Source organism: Lepisosteus platostomus, chromosome 14 (genome assembly GCF_059453375.1).
Source record: "Lepisosteus platostomus isolate fLepPlt1 chromosome 14, fLepPlt1.hap1, whole genome shotgun sequence".
NCBI classification, from domain to species: Eukaryota; Metazoa; Chordata; class Actinopteri; order Semionotiformes; family Lepisosteidae; genus Lepisosteus; species Lepisosteus platostomus.
Window position 1 is genome coordinate 90,018 of NC_142624.1, and position 16,747 is coordinate 106,764.

Genomic DNA, 16,747 nt, shown 5'->3' on the forward strand with positions numbered 1-16,747 from the left:
AGCTCTGGGTCACAGTGCTCCTGAAAAAAAATCAAATTTCAGCAGACACCCAAGGACAGCAGGTGAGCACCATGCTGAGCCAGTGTATAAGTGTATGAATCACAGTTTCAAGGAGCTTTTTTCAGTTTCGTTCCACTGATCGGCCAACACGGGGGGAACTTCAGTCTTACTCGCCCTATTGCATTAAGAAACTGTACAACATTCTCCAATAAGAACTTGCGACCTCACCTAACGAAAAGCAATTTGCGTAGCAGGGAAAGACTGGACTCCCACTGGGGATTTTTGTTTTTCATCCCGATGGTGATGTGCACTATATAGAACGTTGCTGGACCCTCCTCGGGAAGCGTGCAGAGATCACATTAGATGTGTTGCTCAAGCTCTTTATTGTCACGTACAGTAAACCCAGCAGTGTGGTCAGTGCGGGATGTGTTCTGTCCTGACGGCAGGGTCAGCAGCCAGAGGAGACCTGAAACACAAGACGGAGAGGTAAGACATTGATTCCGACAGAGAGAGCTTTCACACCGGGTTACTGACAAGAGGAGCAATAAGAGAAGAGTTGTAAAGACACGCCGAAGAGAATATTCTCATCTAAGAGGAAATATTAACAAGTAGGATGTTAAAATGAAAAGCATTAAAAACTGCATGATCTTCAGTAGTGAAATGATTACTGAGCCCTGGGTCACGGACAGCAGGGGAGTGAATGAGTTGTTTATTTTGTTTCCTGTGAATTATGTAGAATTCACAACGTGTTCCAATTGTACAGGAAAACCATTGAGAGCAGATTCACTTCTTCTGCACCAGAATGAATGATTTCCATCTTCACTCTAGGGTACTGTACTTTACAGCACTGTATTGTATTCTGCATATATGTCTGTTATGTACACATTTTCTTTCTCACTTTGTCTCTCTGTCCATTTGTATCAGTTTGTTGGAGAGCACCATCACACCAGCATCACAACATTTATTCTACTGCCTTATTAAGCAAATGTCTCTACTAAATTCTTTTTATATATAAAACATTTTTTGACATGATATACACAAATGGCTAATTATACTTTCTGATTATATTTCCATCTTAGAAATGAAGCATTTCTCTCCTGCAGTTTGAGGTTGTTAAATAGAAAACTGGATCACTCCAGGGCCGAATCTTCTCCCTCTCTTACATTCGTTCACGAATGATCACAAGAGCAAACACATAGACTGGCTTCTCACAAAGTGTGTCAATGACACAGTCCCGGTCAGCTTACTAAAGGACCCAGAAAATCACCACGGGCCAGTCTGAACAGTTTCACGGAATGGTCTGTTGACTTCTCTTTGATGTTTCATGTTACAAGAGCAAAACAATACTCACTGATTTGAGGATAATTGCGCCATCCCTCCAGCCTACTGAAATGAACCGTCAGACTGCAGAAGCTGTCAGTGACTACAGGTCCTTGGGACTGGTCAGAGAAACCTGAGATGAAACAAACGTTGTGAGACCATTTATAAGCTTGTGACCTCAAATTAAACGGAAGTCAGACATTTTCAAAGGGGGCAATACTGCGGCACAGTGGTTAGCATCGCTGCCTCATAGCACCGGGGCCCTGGGTTTGATTCCAGGGGTGCTGTCTGTGTGGAGTCTGCATGTTTGTTCGCGCTGCAGGGGACACCTCACCCCCACAGACACAAACTCACACCACAACACAATCAACCCGCCAGTATCAGTTTGTGTTCAGTGCTGGGGAGGTGCCTTGTCCTTGCAGAACAAAAACAAGGTGATCAGGACTGACGGCAAGATTCAGGTATTCAAGTACCCAGTAAATCCAGGGCTCAAATGGGGGAACTGTTTCACGAGCTACACAACATCCTCACACACGATGACAGAGCCTTGGAAAGCCGTGTGGAGAGTGAGGTGCTCGTACCCAGCCGGAGTTAAAAGAGCACGCATTGAGCAGAGCAACTGAGCAAAAGCACACTATCGATCTACCCAACCCAGAAAAGCACACATCTCTGTGATACAGAGGCTAAGGCAACATGTGAGTAAAGGATTTTGAATCAGCAATTGTGCTGATGAGCCAGTCAGCAATTTTTCAGAAACAGCAAACATGTCGTCAGCCTCCAGGAGCTGCAGAAGACTGTGAGATATAAAGGAGTGAAACCAGGGCAGGAGAAACTGATTCCTCGTGTAGGAAGCTGAGGAAAAAGATGCACACCCTGCAGACTGAAAGGAAGACAGCACAAACTATCAGTAATGTCAGCCTAGAAGAAAGTGTAGTGCAGTGTGTTGCAACTAAGTTTTTGTTCAATATTTGTTTTGTCTGAAAGAGACTGTTTTGATCAGATACATGCAATACTATTTCTTTCTCATTCTCTGTCTTTGTATGTCTTATTTGGATCACACCATAAAGTTCATAACCCAGCCAGTTGCTTTGGCTCTGAAAGCATCCCTCAGCAGGGACAGCCCTGATCCCCAAACACAGGGCTGCCCTTCCCACTGCCCGTCTGCTCTCTGCCCAGTGGAAGTAGCGTTTCTGCCCCACAGCTGTGTGAGAGAAGATGACCTGAGAGCACTAACCCACCTCTGGAGAGGGAAGAGTCTCAGCTGGAAGGGAGGAGGAGCTGCCGGGCTGCCGCAGACAAGGCGCCGCTGAAATGATAGAGAAATCTTTTAGAATCAAACGTCACCTGGCTCAGTGTTTAAGCTGTAGTACATGATCACATTAGATTATTAAAACATGCAGACTGCCATTTCCATTCTGTACAAACAAAGGGTTTTCCATTGTAGAAAACACCACTGCAAATCCAAAGCGGAGTGCACTGGGACTGCAGTCCAGAGAAACCCATCATGTTACAAGAACTGGAGGCCATTTCACACCAAAACTGTACAATAGGATTCTTTCTGCACACCCAGTACTGGGGGCTGTGTCAGAGGCTCCTCACCGTTCTGTGATGATTTTAGCCGTCGAATCGGGCAGGAGGCAGGCGCTCTTCGGGAGCTCTGCTCGCGTGCTATAACTCGGACCACGCGATGGCACAATTGCTTCCTACATACAAACAGAAACTTCAAACAACAAAACCCAACAAGAAATCTGTGCACACTTGGACTCCTGCTGCAGCTGAGGAGCTGTCACGCACACACCTCCTGTGTGGGTAGTGTTGGCCGTAGGACGTGTTGTTCACAGAGAGAAAAAATACACCATAGCAAGTCAGCACTCAAACAAACCAAAAGGCCAGTTTTATTGAAGTTGACGCAGCTGGCCACACAAACACTCACTGGGTCTCTTCACCAGGTATCCACACAGACAGCACCCCAGGAAACCAGACCCATGAGAACAGGGGCAGAGCATGCAGACTCCACACAGACAGCACCCCATGAACAGGACCCATGAGAACACGGGCTGAGCATGCAGACTCCACACAGACAGCACCCCATGAACAGGACCCATGAGAACACGGGCAGAGCATGCAGACTCCACACAGACAGCACCCCATGAACAGGACCCATGAGAACACGGGCAGAGCATGCAAACTCCACACAGACAGCACCGCAGGAACTAAATCCAGGCTCCCAGCGCTGCCACCCACTGCGCCGCCGTCTCTCACCTCCACTTGCAGATCATGACGCGACCGGAGACCGGAGACTCCTCACTCCTGCAGCAACACACCCCAGCAGGAGGAGGCGCCGACGGACTCGCTCATGGCGCAGTGAGCCCAGCGGTGTGAGGCTGGTGTCCAGCGCTGATGTGTCCCTGATAGTCCTGTCCCACAGCCTGCGAGTCACCGTTTCTTCCACAAAATACTCCAGCCAGCGCTTTTTAGACTCAGGTTTCTTAAGTTTCTGTTTTTCTCGGAGATTAGATTAAAAAAGCCGCCTGTTGACCTGCTGGAGGTCAGACCCGCTCCGGCAACAACTACTGCAGCTCCGTTGCCCCGGCAACCACGTTTTATTTAACAAAGTAAAATAAACACAGGAGACAAACAAGACAAGACAAGAGAGCTCAGAAACCCACAGACACGACGGCAGTGGGTTTTGTTTCTGTGTCGAGTTGATAAACCAGGCAGGACGAGCGCTGCAAACACACTAGAGTACACATAACACAATCAGGGGTACACAAGACTCCTGCTCTTTACACAAACAGGTTCAACAGGTCAATAAAGAGCAGGTCGGCACAGCTGTCATGATGTCTCATTTACAAAGAGTCTAAAGATTTGCTCGTCTCTTCCCAGAGCAGCTTCACTCCGGAGAGCAAGAAACAGCTCCTGCCGAGTCCGTCTTGTAAGACAGACATAGAAATCCGCGACACGGTAAATACACTGACATTGTATAATTAATTCTGATGCTCAATCAAATCTGCGGAACACGTGTGGAGCGCAGTCCAGAGCACTATAGAGACTACATTTCCCACAAGCCCTGTGGCGACTTCCTTTTGACGTAATCGAGTCGCGTCTTTTTATTTTTAATTATAACAACAATACATGCCATAAAAACAAGAATACATATAACACAGAGTATAGTCAGGGGTACATACGATAAAACATGTACATGTTATGGAAAAAGATTAAACAAGTAATCTTGTTTAATAGTAAACAAAAGCAGATGAGGTCCGTACATGTTTCAAATTGTCTGTACAGACGCATTTACATCCGTTTTAAAGTGTTTAAACATGGGTCTCCTCTCACAGCATTTCGTTAATTATTATATCGTGGAAGTATCATATTTTTTTTAAATACAAACGATATTTTCATATTACTTTCAATAGCTTTAAAATGTAGTATTATTTAACTTCTTTAAAAGTAATGTCAATATTAGTTTCCTTCTTTACGTTATCTTTCAGAGTTGCTGTCACAAACGTCACAGTTATCATCTGTATTGATTTTCAATCTCTGCACAACGAGGATCTGTACGGAGGCGCTATTGGACTCGCCGCCATAGACTCGTGTATCTCTGTCGCCGCCCGGTGGACATTTCCCGAAAGTGCAGTTCTTTTTAACTTTTTATTGTAGCAATAAAAATAGATACAATACAAACAAGAGTATATTTATAGCACATCAATAATTCCATCAGGGCTACATAGTATAATATATTTACACTTCTGAAAAAAAGATTAAACCAGGTAAATAAAGATAAGGGCTGATATAGCCTGTAAATACACTTTTACATCTATTTAAAATGTTCTAACGAAGCTGCCCGAGGAAAGAACGTACTGTTTTGATTACATGAATCAGAGATTGTGACTCTGCCTTTAGCTTCCCATTCCTTCCAAACAATTTCAATTTCACACCTCTGGTTGTGCCAGAGGGTCCCCAGCACTGCTGTCACCTCTTCTGTACTCCTCCTATGCTAACAGCTGTGTATCTACTGCTGACTCCGTGAAAGGAATCAAGACTCCAGATGATCCCACCCAAATAAAAAAAAAATTCTGGAGTGGAAGGAGGTCTCTGCTTTAGTCGGCTGGTGCCGTGAAAACAACCTCCAACTCTATATAACTCCAACTGCCTGTGTCTCAGGAAGCCCTGGTCCGTTTGTAATGGAAAACCATTGAGAGCACTAGAATGACTGATTTCCATCTTCACTCTAGGTCACTGTGCTGAACAGCACATTACTGTATTCTGCATATGATATGTCTGTTATTTACACCTTTTCTTTCTCACTTTGTCTCTCTGTCCGTTTGGATCAGGTATTTGGAGAGCACCACCACACCAGCCAAACTACCCAAACAGTTGCTTAGGCACTCAAGTGGACTTGATCAAATTAAACTTTCCAACCTAAACAGGAAAATGACAGTTTAAATGGATTCTACTGCCTTATTAATCATATTTCTCTTCTAAATTCTTTTAAAATAAAGAATTTAGACATGAAATATTTCTGACATGATACACACAAATAGCTATTTTTATACTTTCTGGTTATATTTCAATCTTATAAATGAAGCATTTCTTTCCTGCGGTTTGAGGTTGTTAAAGAGAAAGACCCCATACTATCACAACCCCCTTTACAGGCTGGTGAAAGAGGTGAAATGAGGTAGCGGAGGTGTAATTGGACAGCAAACTCTCACCTGCTGCTTGCCAGGACAGGAATCTTACAAAGGTCCCCTCCTCCCAGGAGGGTCACAGTAACAAATACTAAACACGAATGATTACAGTTCAGGGCCCCAGCACTGCCACCCACTAAAATAAACATGACACACAAGAGAACCCATAAGTCAGTCATAGAAATCCATGACACGACAAACACGCTGAAATGGTACAATATAATTAATTCTGATGTTCAATCAAATCACCGAAACACGTGGGCAGTGCGGGCCAGAGAACTACAGAAACTACATTACCCATACGCCCCGTGGGCGACTTCCTTCTGACGTCATCGACTCGCGCCTTTTGAACGTCATTTTCATTTTTGGTTTATTGTATTTATTTTGTATTTTGTATCCATGTACATACATTCATTCATTACTCTTGTTTGCAATGCAATGTATTCTTTGCTGTTGAAAATGCTTAAATATTTTTAAAATTAAAATAACTTATTAATACGAACATTACTAACGGTATTTTAATTAAAAAAAACTTTCGGTGAAATTTTGCTGAATGACCACCAAGCGGCGCCATTGGCACATCATTGTAAGAATAATCATTTCTAAGAAATTTTCCAGTTTAATTCCACTGACCGGCCATCAGAGGGGCACTTTACTCGTCCTGCTGCTTCTCTTGAATGAATAATTGCTTAAATTATTGTCTGGTTAAATTGCTTGGTGCTAAGTATTTGTAATATAGGATTGCTCATGTCTGATCTGGAACCCGAGATGGAAGTTTAACATGTGTGATTCACTGAGGTGGAGGGGTGGGAAATGACTGAAAGAAGTCTTGCCATGCTGTATTATTAATAGTAGTAGCAGTATTGTCATATTAACACGAATCCTCAGACTCACTAACATCTCCAATAGAACGACAATCTCACACATCAAATATTAGAGGACCCTTCCTTTATACCTAAAAGCTTTCAGTTGTTGGACAATGAAAAGAGTGCTTGCAGGAATCTAATTACTGTTGTTATAAACTCATTACAAGCTAATTGTCTCATTTCTTTTTTTTTCTTTCTTCTCTTTTCAGCAGCAAATAAACCCTTACATTACTTGATCCCTTACATTTCAAAACGCTCTGAATCAAACCAACAAATCGGGCATAAATTTAAACCATGTTTTTGAGAAACTAGCCTTAAAATCAAAATGACTACATTCATATGAAACACACTCAGAAACAATATCAAATGGTTTGATACAGAGTGCAGAAACAACTGAAGAGAACTACCAGAACTAAAACAACACCACACCACTCTGAACTGCGCCTCAGATACTGTGAGATGGTTAGACACTACATGCACACCCTAAAGAAGATAAGCACATACACAAACAGACAACTCTCAGACCACGAAAGGCCTGTAGCCAAGACACAGTCAACAACGCTTGACCCAACTGCAGCTCAGACCTGCAGCAAAGCCTGCTCAAACTCCTCAACCTCGTCCTGACGGCCGGCTGTTTCCCTGAGGCCGGGAATCAAGGACTGATCACTCCCGTCCGTAAGAATGGAGACAGACTCGACCCCGACAGGTACCGGAGCTTCAGTGTGAACAGTAACCTGGGGAAGGAACTCTGTCGTAACTTGAATATCTGATAACCGGCCCTCCTTACTGAGCACAATGTCCCGCATTAGAGTCAGACTGGCTTCCTACCAAACCGCCACACATCCCATCACATTCACACCTGGGCACTGCCAGCCCATCTGGACCCAGAACAGCAGAGCCTGGCATTGCTGGAGCAGGACTGTCAATCTGTAGAAACATCCGCCTTGCGCAGAGAAAAACAGCTAACAGCGAGTGCAGGGCTGAATTAGGCCAGTACCCACTATTGATAAACATACAGAACAGAGTAATCAGACACTTGTTACACCTGAGAAACAGAGGCCACAATTCATACCACCACTAGGCCCTGCTGATCCCAGAGTACAGCTGGTGTTGACACCAGTCAGTCTCAGGACAGCACAGCTACAGCAACACCAATCACAATCATCCAAATGCGGAGGGGACTGCAGTCCAGAGAAACCCAGCATTTGACAAGGACTGGAGGCCATTTCGCACCACAACTGTAGAACAGGATTCTTTCTGCACACCCAGTACTGGGGGCTGTGTCGGAGGCTCCTCACCAGAAGAGACTTGCATTCCTGTTGGCTCCTCTCGTTCTGTGATGATTTTAGACGTCGAATCGGGCAGGAGGCAGGCGCACTTCGGGAGCTCTCGTCCCGTGCTATAACTCGGACCACGCGATGGCACAATTGCTTCCTACATACAAACAGAAACTTCAAACAACAAACCCCAACAAGAAATCTGTGCACACTTGGACTCCTGCTTCAGCCGAGGAGCTGTCACGCACACACCTCCTGTGTGGGTAGTGTTGGCCGTAGGACCTGTTGTTCACAGAGAGAAAAAATACACCATAGCAAGTCAGCACTCAAACAAACCAAAAGGCCAGTTTTATTGAAGTTGACACAGCTGGCCACTCAAACACTCACTGCGTCTCTTCACCAGGTATCAGAAACAAAATAAAGGAACAATCTTTTTATCATATCCACTCGCACCTTGCTCTCATTTCCAGACTCCTAACTCACCACTCCCAACAAACCCCAGTGCTCGCAACACCCTTTAAATAGGATTTGGCCCGTACCACTATGGATACAATAGGTGTAAAACAGAAAATTCAAAAGACAAACAACACATAGCACAGCAGTCCGGACTACTTGGACACACAAATACATGAAACCCTTAACAATTCACAGGACAGACAATCAGCAGATCGTCTATACCTAGTTGCCATTTTTCGCAATAACATTAGGCTCTGATAACCTCCCCTCTCAGCATTCCAGCAATGTTATGTTCCTCTAGCTAAGCTTCAGGCATAAAACCAGTCTCCTATCTGTTTGCAACCTTTTGACCTTTCTGAGGATCCCTCGGAACAAATAGACACTGGAGTCTCCTCTCACGCAGTGCTGTTAAGACTTAAACTAGTGGCATCCTACACTATGCTTTGTTCCTTTAGGACCATTTCTCTAAAAATAGTGTTCTCTACCTTTTGTTTCCCCTCCTGTCCACAGCTGGAACAACTGTTTGCTAACAAAGACTGTTTATCTGTCTGGAAAGGTCTCCAAACTGTTACCAATTACAAAAGAAAATCCCCTCAGATACATCTTGATCACTCTCTACCAGATTAACACATTTTACAGCAGGCCTGAAACACAAAGGATCTCCAACGACCTTGTCCATGGCAGTCTCGCAACTCGTCCAAATAATTCACATCCTGGGGATGAGCTATTGTCCCCCACTCAACTGGAGTGCCACACCCACTCACACTCAATCTCTCACGAAGACTTGACGCTGTTAACAAGCCTTGAGAATGCCCTGTGAAGCAAAGAACAGGATGTGTTAAGGCTGTAAAAAGGCAGCAGGATGTGTAAAACTGTAAAAAGGCAGCAGGACCTGACTGTGTATCTCCAGCCACACTACAGCCCTGTGCTGGCCAACTCGCTCCAATCTTTACAGACATTTTTAAGCAATCATTGTCCCAGTGCACAGTGCCAGACTGCTTCAAATCTTCTGTTATTGTTCCTGTTCCAAAAAAGGACACAAGAACCTGCCTTAATGCCTACAGACCCGTCGCACTAACGTCAGAACTGGCGCGTCTTCCCAACACGTTCGTGTCAGAGTGAGGTGACCCCTCAAACAAGAATTATTTCCTGCCTCATATACGACTACGGCACCTAGCAATGCAACAGGTTCTGTTGATCTCCCAGATCCACCAATGCCCACACAGGCCAGCGACAAGCATGTGTATCGTATAAGTGACCTTTTTATTTTCTATCCACATTCACCATCAGCCAAAGACACAACAAAAACAGCAGCAACAAAAGGTCCTTCCAAGGGTCATAATGAATCCAGAGGGACGGCAGTCTTTTCTGTCAAGTACCGAAGAGTGGCCACTCGAACGATTCTTCTTCGTACCTGTAAAGTCTTTGATGGCCCCAGTGAACGAGAGGCCGGTCCCATTTCCCCAGACTCCGTTCAGGTTCCACTAGAAATCCTCCCGCGAACTGTATTCCATTCCCCTCAGTTTGGAGCGGCTAGCCGGGCCGGTTTCTCGCTCCTTGCCTTCAGGTTTTAAAAGTCTCTGTACAGTACCTCTGTTCCGATGCCACTGTCTCCCGTGGTCGTCAATCGGTCCTTGCCTCCGCGAACTCGCGCTCCGCAGCTTCCCTTGTGCTGCCTGTGTCGTCTCCCAGGTCTGGTGGGAATCGGGAGCCCGCTCCGTTCCGGCTCAGATGGTTTTATTCCTCCCCTCAGCCCATCTCCCTCAGGGGGTTTTCCACTGTCCCTGTCAGAAAGGGGCTTGCCCAGTATTTTACCGGGAGGAAGCTCGTGTGGCTGAAGAGTGTGAGAGTGCCGAGCTTAGGTGTTATGGGCCCTTATCACTTCTTTGTTCACTCTCTGGGTCGGAGAAACCTGAAAAGAGACAAACGTTGTGAGACCATTTATAAGCTTGGTGACCTCGAATTAAACAGAACAATAGCAACACTGTTCTACAAACCTTTCATTGAAAGGGTTTTCAAACACTGTCCCACTTGCTGGTTTGGCAACATCAGTAGCTGGAATTGAATATGCAGCCATTAGTCTGCCTGGCAAAAAACAACCGGACTCTCCAGTGGTCTGCATACAAGTGAACACACAAACCCCATACTATTAAAACCCCTTTAGGGCACACTCACACCACAACACAATCAACCCGACAGACTCACCAACACTGGACTGCAGAAGCGGCAGGAAACCCTTGAGAACATGAGCAGAGCATGCAAACTCCACACAGACTGCACTCCAGGAAACCAGACACATGAGAACATGTGCAGAGCATGTGCGCCGTCTCTCAGCCTTTCACTTCCACATGCAGATCAGGACCCGACCGGAGACTCCTTAGTTTTCTTCTGCGAAATGTCCACAAAATACTCCAGCCAGCGCCTTTTAGACTTTAGAAGTTTCGGCTTTGCCAGCTGTCTCCCTCCCGGAGGTCAGATCGAAACAACTTCTGCAGCACCGTTTCCCCAGCAACCACGTTTTATTTAACAAAGTAAAATAAATACAGGAGAAAAGTTTGCAAACATGCAGGCAGGATGAGCGCTGCAGACACATGCTGCTGCCCGGGTCCGTCTTGTGAAATAAACAGAATTTTGCACCCCAGGAACTAGACCCACGAGAACATAAGGAGAGCATGCAAACTCCACACACACAGCACCCCAGAAAACTGGAGCCACGAGAACATGAGCAGAGCATGCAAACTCCACACAGACAGCACCCCAGGAACTAAATCCAGGCTCCCAGCGCTGCCACCCACTGCGCCGCCGTCTCTCACCTCCACTTGCAGATCAGGACGCGACCGGAGACCGGAGACTCCTCACTCCTGCAGCAACACACCCCAGCAGGAGGAGGCGCCGACGGACTCGCTCATGGTGCAGTGAGCCCAGCGGTGTGAGGCTGGTGTCCAGCGCTGATATTTACCGACAGCCTGCGACTCACCGTTTCTTCCTTTTCTTCTGCATAATGTCCACAAAATACTCCAGCCAGCGCTTTTTAGACTAACGTTTCTGCTTTGCTCGCTGATTAGATTACAAAAGCCGACTGTTTACCTCCTAGAGGTCAGCTCGCAACAACTTCTGCAGCACCGTTTCCCCGGCAACCACGTTTTATTGACAAAGTAAAATAAACACAGGAGAAAAGTTTGCAAACACGACGGGAGCTAAGAAACACGAGGACAGTGGGTTTGCTTTATGTGCCGGGTCGATTAACCAGCGCCGCAGACAAGTGAAATACAAGAAAACATACACACAAGGGAACACATAAGAGAGACAAAGAAATACAAGACACGATAAATACGCTGAAATTGTATCAATATAATTCATTCTAATGTTCAATGAAATCAGCGAAACACATGGGCAGGGCAGCCCAGTGAACTACAGAGACTACATTACCCATAAGCCCTGTGGGCGACACCATTTTGACGTCATCGACTCATACTTTTGTATTTTTTATGAGACCAAAAACTACAAGAAAACGTAACGTACCAGTCGTATTGTCAGGGTACATGCAATAATACATGTACATTTTATGGAAAAAAAGATTCAACAAGGTAAATGCAGATAAGGCCCGTCCATGCTTCAACGTTCTTTCAACACAGAAACAGACACATTTCAGAAAGACATTCTGAAATAAAATGTCTTTACATCCGTCTTAAACTGTTCAAACACGGTCTCCTCTCACACCATTCCCTTAATAATTATGTTGCGCAAGTATAATAATGTTTTAAAATACAAACGATATTTTCATCTTCCTTTTCAATGGGATTAAAACGTAACAAATGTATTTCCGATTTCAAGTCTTTCCGATAGCGCTTTGAGACTCAGCTCCGTGTATCTCTGTCGCCACCCAGTGGACATTTCTCGGAAGTGTCACCGCCCGCCGGAATTCGGAAAAGTCCCGGGACTGAAGCTGTGTGACTGGACAAGAGCCTGTCTCCCGCCTCCTGCTGAAATCTCAGCGCCGATTGGACAAAAGCTGCTCACAGTCCGGATCCAGTGGAAGGCCGATCCACTCCGGGTTTTCCGTAGCCGGCAGTCCGGATCCAGTGGAAGGCCGATCCACTCCGGGTTTTCCGTAGCCGGCAGTCCGCATCCAGTGGAAGGCCGATCCACTCCGGGTTTTCCGTAGCCGGAAGTCCGGATCCAGTGGAGTGGCCGATCCACTCCGGGTTTTCCGTAGCCGGCAGTCCGGATCCAGTGGAAGGCCGATCCACTCCGGGTTTTCCGTAGCCGGCAGTCCGGATCCAGTGGAAGGCCGATCCACTCCGGGTTTTCCGTAGCCGGAAGTCCGGGTCCGGTGCAAAGGCCGATCCACTCCGGGTTTTCCGTAGCCGGAAGTCCGGGTCCGGTGCAAAGGCCGATCCACTCCGGGTTTTCCGTAGCCGGAAGTCCGGATCCTTTACGATGCACGCAAGACTACGTTACAGATCACCGGAGTACATTATACAGTCAAATAAAGATAAGGTACGCACAGCTTTCATGTTGTGATACTTAGACATGGTTTGGAGACGTTCCCTCGTGTGTATTTTGAATTATTCAAATGCGTGTCGCTTTAATTTGGAAGCGCATCATTTCAGTGCATGAGTTTACCTGTTATATTGGGCGAGTTTTCACACGGATAATCAAACAAGAACGAGTTTGCCCTGGAATCCATTCCACTGCCCAACCTGAAAGTCAGAGCATGAGAACGGACGGATTGTATGGCGATTGTGGAGTTGCTCGACCACATCAAGTAGGCGAGAAGTACACTCTGCTACTACGACATACGGTCTAATTATTCAATTTTCGATTATTTCTCATCTTTAGGCTATTTCTACATCTAATAACGAGCAAGTATAATGATTAAGCCAATGATACATTATATTTTAGATTCGGTTCAGCAGTATTGAGCAGTAAAATAACATCAATTTGTCTACAGGAAATGTCAGAATTAGAAGCCTTCTTTACACCATTTTACCGATCTGTTCAGAGTGTTTTAACAACAGAAAAAACAAAATCAAACGTAAGGTTTATGGGCTGCTTTGAGATAGACAATTATCATCTATATTACTTTTAAATCTATGCACACTGTGTATCTTTACCGGGTCGATTCAATGTACAATTTTGTACTGACGCCTTAACCTTATTATTCATACAAAATCTGTTTGACAATAGTCATGTTTGATTCCACTCACTTTCCCCAAAGAGGTGCTCCAAAATAGTTTGACAAGATATTGTGAGATTGCGAGAGGGATCTGAAGTATTTATTAGTACAAGTATAACTAAATTGTTTTCCTTGTAGTCTAATAAAGGTTGTAAATTCTTCCATAGTTTCTGATGGGCTACTGTTAGTTTCTTAAAAGCATCAATACCTAGTTCCTGAATGATTAAATTAGGGAAACATACATCACCTACTTTGCTTAATTTTGTAAATAATACTGTCGGTATCGGTATTAGATGCTCTAAACCCTGTAGCATTTAGGCCTCCTTCTGCCCGTGTTTGACAAATAGCAACCATGAATAAAGTTTTTTTTTTATTTTACTAAGGTAGAGAACATCAAATCACAAAATCACCTTTTTGAAAATCTTAATACCAAGATATTTAATCACATCTTTTACATGTATATTACGTACGGAGCAGACACTTTCCAACAGCCACCAGTTCACTTTTCTGATATGTAAAGAAAGACCAGAAACAGAGGAAATGACTTGTATACGCATTTAATTGCTTTGTCCACCTCTGTGTGCTTTCTCAGAATGAGAGTTGTATCCTCAGCCAATTGGGAACACCTGTCATCTCTTTATCCTGTACTTGAATAATACCCTGAAACTATTTGTTATAGGGGTGTAAGCAGTGGGAAGAGGAGTGGGCTCGTGTCGAATTGCCTTACCCGTTCCCAATCTGCAGGAGGTCCCACGACGGCAGGTAGCTGCTCCAGTCGCTGGAGCTCAGTTCGCTGTCGAGGGAGGACGAGGGCTCTGGCTCGGGGGAATCACGGCTCCACAGCTCCTACCTGTTGCAGAGTGTTTCTGCCCTCCCGATGGCCTCTGTGTTTTAGAAGGATCTGTCTCTTTTCGCTTGCTTACACCACAGGTTTCATCGACGATAGTGTGCATCCTGAAGCAGTGAGTTATCGGTCTTATTTCTACTGAGAAACAGTTCAAGCACTCACAAAACAATAACCAGGAGACAGTGTATGAAAAAGAATTGTAAGACTTGCAGAGTAGATTTGAATAGACAGTGGATGTCACACTGCGTGCTTGAATATCAGAGATTCAATTCATTCTTTCCTGTAGGTTAACTTCCTGTTTGACATTGTTCCGCTGTCACTTCTTCACAAACTCATAACTCGCCGTGTTCAATTTTGTGTTGAGTTACAGGAACCTCAGCATCAGATGAAATCCTCTTCAGCGCCCCAGGGAGACTGGGGGACTTGCCAGATTTTCAGCTTTATCACTGGGTCCTTTGGCTCAGGGCTGTTGAGCAAAGTGCTCCCCTCTGCTGGAGAGCCACAGGGGCACTACAGAGCGGCCTCGTGTTCCCTGCTCCTGCCCGTGCCTGTGGACGGCCAGTGTGACCGCGCGCGAGACAAAGTAGTGCATTCGTGGTGTAAATACAGAATGTTCACTAGCTGACTGAGGAAAGTTACAGAGATGGGAGTATACGTTCTGAAATAATGTGAACCACTGTTACTACACACAGACGGACTACTTAAAAATCATGTGGCTTTTTAAGGTCGTTTTGTCTGCCTAAAGTACGTTAGATTTGTCACAGCAAAGAGTTTGAATACTTACAGAATGCTGCAGCTAGAATTGTTACTTGGAGCAGAAAGAATGACCACATAACCCCCATACTTCTCTCTCTTCATTGGCTTCCTCTCAGGTACAGGGCGGACTTCAAACTCCTTCTACTTACTTACAAGGCTCTCAGAGGTCAGGCACCTGTCCTGCCTCGCAGGGATGCTGCAGAGGAGAAATACTGTCTGTCATGGGCTGGGCACCATGTGAGTTGAATGCTGCATCAGTGCCATGGATCCAAGAGGGGCATCATGGATACAGCTGTCGTTTGGGAGGATTCTGCTGGTCTGCAGAGACCTGCATGGGGTACTGACATACAGATAACGTGATGGATGGATGGATTAATACCCGCATTCATTTCTTTCTTTTTTTTTAATGATATAATGTTAGCATGCCCAAAGGGGTTGGGCAGCCAGTTGACCTTGGACCCCTAGAGGATTTTATTCTCCTTACTGAGTCTTTGGTTCCTTTCCTCCATTGTCTTCAGTTCTGTATTCACAAAATGTATATTTACCTGCATTGTTAAGCGCCTTGGGGCAACCTTGTTGTGAAAGGCGCTATATGAAAATAAATTGAATTGAATGGAATGACAGAGTCACGGCTTTTCCAGTTTCCTCTCCTATTATCTTCTTTATCTGCACTCTAAAACACAGTGAAACCTTGAACCTTTCAACTGGACCACTGCCGTTCTACATCACAATGACTCTAACTAGGACGGAGACTTGAATGGGATGAAAAAGGAAAAGGCATTATTTGCAGGAAGAAATTAAACTGTTCCACCTGATCACTTGCTAAACAAAGTGATTCACTGGAGTGGAGGCGGTGAAAGCTTTGTGAATCAACTTACAAAAGGAAACATGTAAGAAACGTGGCTCCCATATTTAACCCTTGAAAAATCTATGAGTGTTATGTGGAGGTGAAAGTATTGTTCAATTATTCTAATAAAGCTCACTCAACTAAGACCCAGAAAAGTACCAGAAAAGTACCTCTCACCTAAGAGGAAATACTAACAAGTAGGATGTTCAAATGAAAAGCATTAAAAACTGAATGATCTTCAGTAGCTGAAATGATTATTGAGCTCTGGGTCACAGTGCTCCTGAAAAAAAATCAAATTTCAGCAGACACCCAAGGACAGCAGGTGAGCACCATGCTGAGCCAGTGTATAAGTGTATGAATCACAGTTTCAAGGAGCTTTTTTCAGTTTCGTTCCACTGATCGGCCAACACGGGGGGAACTTCAGTCTTACTCGCCCTATTGCATTAAGAAACTGTACAACATTCTCCAATAAGAACTTGCGACCTCACCTAACGAAAAGCAATTTGCG

At 45.0% G+C, this 16,747-nt stretch overlaps 3 long non-coding RNA genes across 6 annotated transcripts; 1 reads left to right on the top strand and 2 right to left on the bottom strand.

Annotated features, from left to right (window-relative positions):
* Positions 1-364: 364 nt before the first annotated feature.
* Positions 365-5,787, bottom strand: LOC148648477 (uncharacterized). 2 transcript variants are annotated; one of them, XR_015926408.1, is made up of 5 exons: positions 3,583-5,787; positions 2,920-3,023; positions 2,559-2,626; positions 1,352-1,453; positions 365-466 (listed from the first exon to the last, which is right to left on the bottom strand). It is a non-coding gene; the product is annotated as an uncharacterized LOC148648477 (long non-coding RNA). The 2 variants fall into 2 exon arrangements; XR_015926407.1 differs by lacking the exons at positions 2,920-3,023; positions 3,583-5,787 and having other exon boundaries at positions 2,559-2,913.
* Positions 5,788-9,854: 4,067 nt separating this feature from the next.
* Positions 9,855-12,709, bottom strand: LOC148648478 (uncharacterized). Of its 3 annotated transcripts, none has more exons than XR_015926411.1 (3): positions 11,424-12,709; positions 10,608-10,665; positions 9,855-10,522 (listed from the first exon to the last, which is right to left on the bottom strand). It is a non-coding gene; the product is annotated as an uncharacterized LOC148648478 (long non-coding RNA). The 3 variants fall into 3 exon arrangements; XR_015926409.1 differs by having other exon boundaries at positions 9,855-10,507; positions 10,594-10,665; XR_015926410.1 differs by lacking the exon at positions 10,608-10,665.
* A 109-nt stretch (positions 12,710-12,818) lies between these two features.
* LOC148648479 (uncharacterized) lies at positions 12,819-16,010 on the top strand. The gene is made up of 2 exons (XR_015926413.1): positions 12,819-13,110; positions 15,509-16,010. It is a non-coding gene; the product is annotated as an uncharacterized LOC148648479 (long non-coding RNA).
* Positions 16,011-16,747: the final 737 nt, after the last annotated feature.